This window comes from Ptiloglossa arizonensis, chromosome 1 (genome assembly GCF_051014685.1).
Source record: "Ptiloglossa arizonensis isolate GNS036 chromosome 1, iyPtiAriz1_principal, whole genome shotgun sequence".
NCBI classification, from domain to species: domain Eukaryota; kingdom Metazoa; phylum Arthropoda; class Insecta; order Hymenoptera; family Colletidae; genus Ptiloglossa; species Ptiloglossa arizonensis.
Window position 1 is genome coordinate 22,494,228 of NC_135048.1, and position 12,221 is coordinate 22,506,448.

Consider the following 12,221-nt stretch of genomic DNA (forward strand, 5'->3'; position numbering starts at 1 on the left):
CCCTGAATACATTTAAAGTCTATGTAAATTTTTACCAAATACATTTTCTACATTATCGAAGATATAATATTAGTTTATCGTACTAAGTGAATTTTGCTTTCGTTCGATTCTATTACTTTGTTCCAACATATTTCTTAATATTGTGTTTCATTCGAGACATAAATTCGCTTCAGCCCTTTACATTCGAAGCAAGCCTCGGGCAATGCACGATGGTATCGCATTCTGGAAACAATAATTTCATAGAATGATATACCGAGTAATTTTAGAATTATTCTATTGCAATTGATTTCGTATTAACTTTCACTCTGCAACGTTGTAGTCGATATGCATATGCACGATCTGGGTATAAATCAGAATTACCGGCCGATCGCGGCTTACAACAGAAAATTCCAACTGTAAACGGTTCCTGTAGTTAAGTTTCATTTTTCCAAGCCGAGCGCGTATGCATCTAGATATCCCGCCAAGCAACAGAAGTTTAGCAACGAATCTAACGGCGAGTAACGCGAAATTTAACGAAAGTTTCTCCGCACGACGTTCGATGTTCACTTTCTCACGCAGTGAACTGCATCGATATTCGCGTACGAACACACTTTCGAGGCATGTTTGAAAACTTAGGCCCCAACCGTGTATCGCGCACCGTATTTCACGGCGAACAAACACAAGGCGTTAAGGAGTTAATTCACGCTAATGCTCCTCCTTCGTTGTTAATATCGGGACGCGACGAGACAAACGCGAAACGAAGTTAATGGGCAAATTACTTTTCGACTGGATAACGTCCGAACGACGAGAATTTATGTTTGTCGATACACGTGGAGATATGCACGAAGAAAACTCTCTTATTCGTAGCAGTGCGGGAACACGGTTATGTGCAACGCGTTGACGCGCTTGCGCGCGGTGCACGGACACGCTCATGCGCAGTGCACGTACACGTTCACGCGCAGTCCACGTACACGCTCACGCGCAGTCCACGTACACGCTCGCGCGCAGTGCACGTACACGCTCTCGCGCGAAATGCACGTAGACGCTCGTGCGCTGAGCGGCGGAGAGCGGTGAAAAAAAGAATTCAACAAATTGTTTTGCGCGGCGTAATAAATATTCATGGCCGACGGTGAAACGACGAATACCCGGGGCAGGACGATAAATCGAATTTACGGGATGAGTCAACGAGTCATCGTTGCATCGGCCACTTCCTTTCTCGATAAACGCGGAACACATTGGACCGTTCTTGAACGTCGTCGCCATATCGCCTGACAATAAATAATACGTACCGTTCGCGGCGGTCGGCCGATATTATTTTTTCTTCCACGGTGCCCAATCTCTCTCCTCCGCTTTAATTAAATACCGCGTTAAGCGGCTACAAATTTGCCACGCTGTCCATGCCAGCGGATAACACGTGACCGTCACGATAATCGCCAATTTAACCGTCTAACTGCTGCCGCTCGAATATCTGTACTCGAGAGCGGTTGATAATGCCGCATTAGATGCCCGAGTCGTAGAAAAGTGCAGATTTAGATCCGTGTTCGTTGAACGGGACAATTTCATTAACGAGAGTCGTATCGATATATTCCACTTTACGGTTCGATTCTTGCTGCGAGTCCTTGTTAAAGAAATACCGTTCGTTTGCTAATGAAACGCAAAAAAGTATCATAGGTAGTATCTTCTTTTGTTTAAATGTTTTATTCGTAAACGGACAATGTTTCTTTGAACAGTGAACAGGACCTAAAGCTAGGGTCGAAACGTGAAACTTTTGAGTACATTATTAAATTCTTGCACGTGTTTGCAAGTATAATTATTAAAATATAAATTGTGGAATTAATTCGTAACAGAGATTGTTCGTACCACTGGTTATATAATTTAGCACCGAAAAGGTTAACGTCTACCTTCTTTGCGGTGCCGAAAGGATACTGCCTCCCTCGCCGGAAGAGGTTGCTTAAATTGAGGAACCTGCGGTGAAAAAACGCTCAATTAAAATACTTTTGTGGCCACGGGCTCCATCTGATACGATCTGGCGTCGCTCGAGAGACGTAAAAGGAATTATACAAAAATTATAAAAATGATTAAGAGCGAAGCATGTCGTTGATAAAATAATAACGGTGGTCGTAGTTGTACAGCGTTTTCGGTCGACAGTTTGAGGCAATCTTCAAAACCGCTGAAAAGGAATCATTTAAAATTATGTATATTACGCAGCGAAGAACCAAGTACACATCTAACGAAAAGTATTGTATGCGTCGAGACGAGTCAAAGTACGGAATAAAAGGTATCAACAGAATAAAATAACAAGGTATAAAAATATAATACATAAAGACGAAGCCTATATATATCTATTAATATGTGATAAAAGAACAAATCTATAAAATGTCAATTAGTCTCGAGTAAGGACAGATACGCATAAAATGTAAAAAATTATCGAGTGATTGTAAAAGATCACTAAATGCACCGTCGAATCCAAACAGGATTCAAATTCATCAAAGTATCCGCTCAATTTTCTTCGGGGAACGATAAAACGAATCCCGCGGGTACTCGATGTTACAATATTAACGAGGTATCTTCTAACAAAAGGTATCAACAGACTAAAATAACAAGGTATAAAAATATAATACATAAAGACGAAACCTATGTGTATCTATTATTAATATGTGATAAAAAGAACAAATCTATAAAATGTAAATTAATCTCGAGTAAGGACAGATACGCATGAAATGTAAAAAATTGCCGAAAATAATCGATTGATTGTAAAATATCATTAAATGTACCGTCGAATCCAAACAAGATTCAAATTCATCAAAGTACCCGCTCTAATTTCCTCCGGGAAACGATCAAACGAATCACGCGGGTACTCGATGTTACAATATTAACTAAGTATCTTCTAACAAAAGATATCAACAGAATAAAATAATAAGGTATAAAAATATATTAATAAAAACGAAACCTATGTGTATCTATTAATACGTGATAAAAAGAACAAATCTATAAAATGTAAATTAATCTCGAGTAAGGACAGATACGCATGAAATGTAAAAAATTGCCGAAAATAATCGATTGATTGTAAAATATCATTAAATGTACCGTCGAATCCAAACAAGATTCAAATTCATCAAAGTACCCGCTCTAATTTCCTCCGGGAAACGATCAAACGAATCACGCGGCTAGTCGATGTTACAATATTAACGAGGTATCGGCAAACGTACGATAACATAATGGTAACTATGATTACTCGTGATCGAGCGGTGTCCCAGTTCTTATTTCAGCGTAGCGCGCGAGCGAGCTCGAAAAGATTAGAAGCCCCGCACCAGATCGAAAACCAGTATCGATACTGTTACACGTGTCGGTGTTGCGTGCAACACAGTTTGCGTATTCCGTCGTTGCACGAGTGACAGTGTCGCCGCTCGACCGCGCGGGAAATAAAAAATCTCCCGTTACTTATCGACTTCCCCCCACGTAAATAAATAAATATTTCGCGTGACACTGAATGCGTGGTTAAACATCGCGCTGATTGAGCGAACGCAACACGGAGAATTGAATACGCAGCTTATCCGGACGATCGAAGGTTCTCTCTTAGCAGCGGCTAAACCTGTATCGGAATGAGCCTTCGAACCCAATCCCACGAGATGAGTATCTGATTCATCGTTAGACAACGCGAATAGTCATCGTTCGCTGTACGCGTACACTGTTATAACGAAGGATTAAGGATAATTTCGAATGTCCGCAATCATCCGCGACGCGCATCCGCGTCGAGTAAACGGATCCGCGTGTGACTCAAAAGCGGCGTATAACTGTACATTGTCTGTGTCTTTTCCCTTTTCGTTCTTTTCTTTTTTTCTTACCCCTGTTCGTGGATCTCTCCCGTTGGTCGACGCTCGGCTATTGTTCGAATTAAGGCTCAAGGAATATTCGTAAAATTGTAGAGGCCACCCTACCCCCTCCCCTACCCCCTCTTTCCATCCACTTCGAGTCGCTCGCCGCGCACGAAACTTTCACGTCGTTAGTTCGTACCCTTATTTTCGTGCGCGGAACGCGTATCGTTCGTTGCACGGTTAGAGTACCTGAATGGCGCTTTATCATGCTGCGAACCATCGTTAAAAGCGGAGCACTCCCGATGTTTAATTAACCCGCGGTTCACGTGACCCTTTGGTACACAAAGTTGGATCCGAAGCTGTAAAGATGTATGGGATCCAATAACGGGGAACAGCTGCTAATAATCGCATCGAGGATGTTGAATCTATGCAAGCAATATTGCTGCGCGGGATCCTCCAGTCACCGTATACGAGGTGTTGGGAAAATAATGTTTAAAGGTAATATAGTCACCGGGTAGAGTGAACACAGATTTGGAAAATTAAGTGGAAAATTCGTGCGAGAACGTTCCGTTGAAATTATCTGGTTGGACTCGATGGGACTGGCTCACACGATGTATAAAAATTAACGGAGATTTTTATTATTGAAAATATTTAAAAATTTCAATTCTATTAAATTGTTCGGAAAGTCGTTTCGTTTTTTTGTTTTTTTTTTTTGTGGTGAAAATGAAATACGATTCTTTCAGAGTGTACAAACATTTCATTAAATTACATATTCTCCATTTTGGAAAACGAAATCACTTTCCGAACAACCCGATACAATGAAATGACTTTTGAATCCACGATTCATCGAGATTGTTCTTTTCATTCGTTTCCCTCGGTGTAGAACCGAACACCGGTCGAAGATTGCGAGAGACTCGTGAAACACGAAGAAACAGAACGCTCCGTCTAAAAAAAAAAAAAAAAGAAGAAAAAAAAGTGTTACCTTCCGTTGCACAATTAACGAAGGAATCCATCAAACGAAAAAGTTACGGCGTTTATCGACTGGTTTATTGCGCATTATCGGTTATGAATTCATGAATAAATCCTGCTCCACTTCGCGCCAGGCTAACTCGACGCAAACCGTGATTTAATTATTGAAATGAAAGAATTAATGGAGAACTACCGGTGGGGACTGTAGGGCGGAGGAAAACAGCATCGTATCTGTGTCAACGAAGATCGAGATTCGAATCTGAAGTTGGCGCGTTTGCGTTACGAATTTTCGTAAGTACTCGTGACTTCGTTCACGACGCTTTTAACGAACTGCGCCAAATTAGTACAACGGATCGATCACTACGCCCAGACGTCTGCCGGAACACTGTTTTTCCCATTCGTAAACTCATTTCGCTTCATTCATAATAACGTCCGCGGGAAGCGCGCGCTGTCGGGCCAATCAGCATGGAAAAACAAGGAAGTCTGACGAGCAGTCGGTAGGAAACATAAATCAATACGCGCATGATCCGCAGCTCGCATAATTGAAAGGCATGCTCGAGTATATCCATTAACTTAATAGTAGCCCCGTCATTATTCGCCAAGGACACTATAACCATTTCACAGTAATTAAAATCCAGCGCTTAATAACCTACGTGACTGCGAATCGTGGCAAGACTGGGATGTTTTCGATGCCCAACGTTTTCTTCGAACACTTTCTCACCGATCTCTGCATCCCGATTTATTCGTCCCGTGAGTAGCGTGAACGATATTTACGATCGAAACGGTACGTCACTTTTTCCAAAGTCGTTCGTCAATAGACGAACGAGAACGATTCGAAGAGTTCTGAAACTGGCCCGAAACGCGCAGACTCCGTGGGACATCGCGTTCTACTCTCCCCACTCTCGAGCTATAACGGACTCGAGTCTCGTATTCGTTCCTCGTGTTCGAATAAATGCTACTCGATGACAATACCGCGGGGCCGTGTTCGTTTCGAAGCGACACAAATGGTCCCAATTATCCGCACACATTTCTCGACGATCCGTCACTCTGAACATTGGAGCTTCTCAACGTTATCTGTTTTCGAGATTCGAATACGAGAAGACGAAGCATTGTACGTATCGTTTACCACCTCTGTAAAAATAACAGTTTCCTTTACACGTTTTCGTGTTACATTCATCTCGTTGCATTCATCTCGACGTAATTCGTGTTATATTCGTCAACCTCGAATGGACACTCGGTGTTGGACCTGTCTAACTCTTTCAGCCGTAGAGGTTTAAGAAATATGTTTAATGTCACCTGTAACGTATCACGTGTAATAATACCACCTGTTCAATATCCAGATATATTACATTCTACGGAAAGTCACTTCGTTTTTTTTTTTTTTTCTTTGATGAAAATGAAACGGGATTTCTTTACAGTGCGTAAACATCTTACTAAATTATTCTCCATTTTGGAAAACGAAATCACTTTCAGAACAATCCAATATTTTTCAAAACCACCGTGGAAAAATTCAAATAACTCCGTAGAAATTGCACAATGAGACCGTTTAATATCTCGCGATTAAATATCCGATCGATTATTTAATTTCAGTTATTTGGTATCGTGTCACGCGGTTGAGCGACTGTCCCCGAAAGAGTCAAGTACCACCGTGTCTAAGGCCGACGAATGACGAGAAAGAAGAGACTCGAGGAAATATGTACCGGGCATCGTAAACGGAAACGCGTTCGAGCGTTTCGTTGGAAAAATATCTCCTCTGCCCCCTCCCTCCGTCCCTCGCGCGGTACTACTCCCACCTAACGTCTCGTTCGCCCCACTCCGGAACGATGAATAGACAAAAAGAAGGAGCGGAGAACCGTGACGGCGACGTTCTTTGCTTTCAATTTCGTTTTAGTTTCGTTCGTCACCATCATTCCCGCGACCCTGTCCTTGAAACGGGTTCGCAGCCACGGTTTCAGCGACAGCCAGCGATTGAGTAATCACGTAGCGGTACCCGCTATCCTTCCCTCTTGTGTTTCGGTTCTGATCCCGGTCTAAAAATAATTCCCGCCAGTTTCGCCGTGACGGCTCGAAATGTCGAGTATCGACGAAACGATCGTTTCGACAGGCCTTCCACACGCGTTTCTATTCCTCGCTTTCTATTCCAATTTATCTTGGAGCGTGACAGCGGTGAATCGTCCACCGAAAAAGAACACGGGACGCTCGAGATGTTCTCGTTTCCATTTTTCATTTCCAGCTCTATCGATCGATTTTCCATCCCCGATGTCGGTTGGTAACATCGCGGTACCAACGGTCATTAAGAACGCGGGGAATTGGCTCATTTTGCTTCTCGCACGGAACAGTTATACCCGAGTTAATCGTTCCATTAACGATTCGTTAAAAGTCCGTGCTACTATTTGCGAAACAAGCATCGCGGGATCACGGTCGCGGTTGCTCGTCCAGTTTCGTTTCGAAATTTTTACAGAAATTGGAACATCACGGGGGACCTGATACGTGCTTTCTTCACTCGCGGAGGCAATGGGTTCGTTAGCACTCAATTAAATCGATTTCTTTCGAGTCGTCGATCTTCCTACTTTTGCCACTCGAAGACCTTCCCATTTCCGTTCCGCGGTAATTACAAACGTCGGACCGTACGTACGTATAAAAAGTAAGAAAATAGCTAGTTTCTAAATTCCAACGCGAACGAGTCCATCATCATTAAGGCATACGGAATTTATTTAAAACCGTAGCCTCTTTCGTGGCCTGCGAAATTTTCATTCGCGTTCACGAAAATTTTACCACGGAACGGAATAACATGTCCTGTTAACCGTCTCCGATTCGAGTTTATCACCGTGAATCGATTCGCAATTATTTTTTTTTTTTGTATATCAAAAACTCCCGACGATACTCGCCTCAAAGTTTAACCGTACATTTTGAATTGATTATATTTTATACGCAAGGTTAAAGTGCCTGGAAATAATTAAGCTATTCGACACTCGCGTTACTCATAAATTGGTAAAATTTTTGAGTACATTTAACGCATACTATATTGTCCAAGTATTTTGTTTCAATATATTTATCTCTTGAAATTTTATATTGGACACGTATCTTGTAACATACTTTCCATATTTCTCTTTATTTTGCATCGGTCTTTCGATCAATATTATATATTGTTTTCTAAAAAGGTCGAAAGAAATATGCTTGGAAAGACCAACTTGCAATAACAAGTCCTTTTTTCAAAGCTGCATAACGCAACCAACTGAAGAGAATGCAAGCTCAGATATGCACGTGTGGTAACAACGTCGCACATACACGATTGTTATGTTTATCTCGATTGAATTTAAAATCGTACAGCTATTCTTACAATACACGAGATGTGCCTATGGTACGCGTGTGAGATCTAGAGTTACGACGGGTTCCAGTTCTCTAGGGGCAATCTGCGCCTGCGCACCGTTCGATTCCAAGCCTGTATCATCGTCAACTCTTAGAATTTTAAAACACCATTTTAACAATCTACTCTCGAGATATTCGAAAAACGTCGAAAAGAAAAGTCAATCCTCATCGTCCAACGTTCCACAAAACTTCCCAAACCTTAATATTTGCCATGGTTCCACTTCTCTAGAGGCAATCTGCGCCTGCGCACTATTCGATTCGAAGCCTGTATCTTCGCCAACTCTCAGAATTTAAAAATACCATTTTAACTATCTACTTTCTCTTACGATCACCTAAACCGAAATATTCGAAAAACATCGAAAAAAAAAAATCAATCGTCATCGTCCAACGTTCCGCAAAACTTCCCAAACCTTATTACCACGGGTCTTCTTCGACCCAGATATACTCTCGCGTATATTCCTCTAACAAAAGCAATTGTATCGTTCCCTCGATCGTCTGGTCGCGTTACAAACTCAGAAACTCGTGTTTCGTTCGCACTCGTCTCTTGCACTGGTTTCCTCGAAAGATTTCGCGCGCGTAATCGAATCGAAAGAACGGTTTGAGGTTAAGCGACCGAAACCGAACGTCCCGCCATTACACGGGACCGAAGCTCTCGATCATAGGTGTTTCGCGCGAGGCCACCACCTTATCGCCGTGGAGATTTTTATCGTGTTCGTTCGATGTAAATCGGATCTACCGGGTGGGTGTAACACCGAGCCCTCTGGAAGCGAACGATATTACAAGTGGCCGGGGCCGCAAGGACGTCGAGCTCACCGGCAGGCATTGTAAATTTATGGGATCTATCCGCTTGTATCAACGCTGTAGATCGACGTCCATACCCGACGTATATCGTTCACCGTGGATTATGAGCGTACGGGGTACACACGTACACGTGAGCCGCGCACGTGTGCGCCTCTTTCGCATTCAAGCCTTCTTATATATACGCGCGCGCCGCGGGAACACGGAACTCTTACATCACCGTCGATACCTCTACTCGCAATTATCAGCCTATCGATACACCCTGCCATGCAGGCTTCGTAACTTTGTTAATGCCGACGGTTCTCAACCAGTCCGGTTACCCGTGACTTTCAGCCAGCAATTCCGATTAGATCATTGGATTTCGAACTTTTTTTCGAAGCTTACCTCCCGAACAAAAAATTTTCGTTGCTCGCGAAACGATACGAGAAATACATACTCTCACGTTTTTGAAGACAGAACTTACGTCTGGCCTTGTTCGGAGAAAAATTCAGAATGAAAATTTGCAAATAGGAAGAATTCGATGCATTAAATAATTTTCACAATCGAGTGCTCGCAAGGAACGGTTCTTTCACCGCGAAACTACGAAACTTCGACATTGTTGCAGCTGAGTGTAATTTATGGAATTACACGATGCATTTGTAGAGAGTTCAGGGTATATGTATTTTTCCACGTTGAAAATTTTCCTTGGTAGCCTCCGTTTTGGAAAATATCGAATTCGACTCTTTTCGTTGTCGAATTAGACTCTTGCTCGGGGGTGAAGTAACATTTAATGGTTCAACTCGATCGGAGTAATCTCTTGGGTGTTGAATATTTGTTAAATGAAGGGGAAGACTTTGGTTACCAACAAGACGTGGACGTGTTGAAAAAAGTGCATTGTTGTAGCGTCGAGCGTACGAATTAACGAGCTTTGAGTGTTTCGCGTGTACGATCATCCGGGGAGAAAGACGGAAGTAACGAATGACTCGAACGGAAAGATTGTTTTGAAAAATCGCCACCACTTTTGGCGCAACATCGGGAGTTCTATAACCGTGGGCTTTAGAAACTTTCGCAACATGACGTTGACACGTAATTAGTCGAGCATGACGTTATATTGATTATTGTATTTGACTTTATAAATTGGACGCGTGCAATAAGCTGAAAGCTTCGCACTTTCTCGTTGAAAAATATGCTTTCAGGGCGTTACATTAATCGTCGAGGGAAAAGGTAGAGGTACTTTCATGGCACAGTCTTATTCGTCGAACTCTTTAATTACCTGTCCGTCTTTAACGGCACTCGATGATATTATAAGCGAGAAACATACTCGGTGCACCAACACGCAAATGTTACGTCCGTTATGGAAGGGTGCGCGTTCACGATGGCCATTATCATTAATCACGTGTCAATACTCGATTCTGATCCATAAAGTACAATGTAAAATTCTTGGTTTCCCTATGAATCCGGCAGGTACGTAGCTCGTTAGACTCGTTCGAATTTACACTTTTATGTAATCGTTACGTTTGGAAAGTTCTTCACAGTTGTTATGTCGATTCCATAAATTACACTCGGCTGCAACAATGTCGATGTTTCGTATGTTTCGCGGTGAAAGAACCGTTGCTTGCGAGCACTCGATTGTGAAAATTATTTAATGCATCGAATTCTTCCTATTTGCAAATTTTCATTCTGAATTTTCCCCGAACTAGGCAAAACGTAAGTTCTGTAAGTTGTATACATTCGTAACTCTGGACGAGATACTACGAATGTAGGTGAGTGGAAAACATATGTTTCCTTTTCTACTCGAAAGTAGGCGCGAGGGGCTCGTCCGTTCTTTTCTGTATTCGAAATATTCGAACATTTCGATGATTCGAACACATTCGAATTCAATTCGAGTACTCGTGTATCCGAAGATATCAAAATTCGAATAATAATATTTCAGTACTCAAATATTCGAGGTTGATTCGTAGCATTCGAATCCTCGAGTATTCGGAGTTCGTTAATAGCATTCGAATCCTCAAGTATTCGAAGTTCGTTGACAGTATTCGAGTACTCAAATATTCGAGATTCATTGATAACATTCGAATCCTCAAGTATTCGAAGTTCGTTAATATCATTCAAATCCTTAAATATTCGATGTTCGTTGATAGTATTCCAATACTCAAATATTCGAAGTTCGTTGATATCATTAAAATCCTTAAGTATTCGATTTTCGTTGATAGTATTTCAATACTCAAATATTCGAAGTTCGTTGACAGTATTCGAGTACTCAAATATTCGAAGCTCATTGATAGCATTCGAATCCTCAAGCATTCGAAGTTCGTTAATAGTACTCGAGTACTCAAATATTCTCAGTTAATTCGTTACATTTGAATATTCGTAACTACCTTGACTACTCAACTATTCGAAGTTCCTTGTTAGTACTCGAGTACTCAAATATTCGAAGTTGATTCCTTGCACTCGAACATTTCCAACAAACTCGAGTACTCGAATACTCGAAGTTCGTTCGTTACCTTTGAATATCAGCAACTAACTCGAGCACGGAATCATTCGAGCGATTGTCAATTCGTAGAACAGTTTAGCGATTCGGGATGAGTAACAGCAAACTGACGATTACGGAAGGCTGGTAGTTCAAACACCGTAAATTACGCTACCCGGGAGCAAACGGTGTCGGTGTTTCTCAGTTTCTCGGTCGAAAGAGGCGAAGGTACGAAAAGGAGAGAGCCGAACGCATTAAACGCGAATATTAAATCTGTCATGGAACGGTGCGCGTTAATTGTCTGGCCCATTATTACTGTGTTTCAGCGAGCGTGAGTCTTACTGTAAACCTCGCGGATGAACACGGTTTTCACGGTAAAACGCAGCCACGGTACTCGATACAGTTACGGGGGTTCAATTAAGCAGCACGCGTCCTGGGACGATTTCTCCCCCGCCCGCGCAACAACCGCGATCTACATTTCGCTATTATCGCGGACAACGATTGGCGCGCAGCGTTGAATATCCAAACGACTTTATCGAGCGTGTTGTTCGCGCGGCCGGTCTACGTACGTATATTCCCAGCGTGTAACGGTACGCTTGTGACGAAGAAGCCTACGTCGCTTACGTACCGCGCAAGTTCGATTCTAAGTTCGATCGCGGCGCATTGGATAACGCGTTATGTCACCGTACGGGCCACCACGTGGCACCGTAACCACGAATATACGTCTTAATCGAACGTCACGTTAAACGAGCATTTTACTCGGAAGACCGCGGGACGTTCCGTGCAACGGGATTGCGTGACACGGGACACTCTCGGCGTTCAGCGTGCCGGTCACGTAAAAA

At 42.5% G+C, this 12,221-nt stretch overlaps 1 protein-coding gene across 1 annotated transcript in view; it reads left to right on the top strand.

Moving 5' to 3' along the window:
- Nucleotides 1–12,221, top strand: part of LOC143151594 (uncharacterized) — a 188,655-nt gene that overhangs the window by 32,213 nt on the left and 144,221 nt on the right. The window lies entirely within an intron of this gene.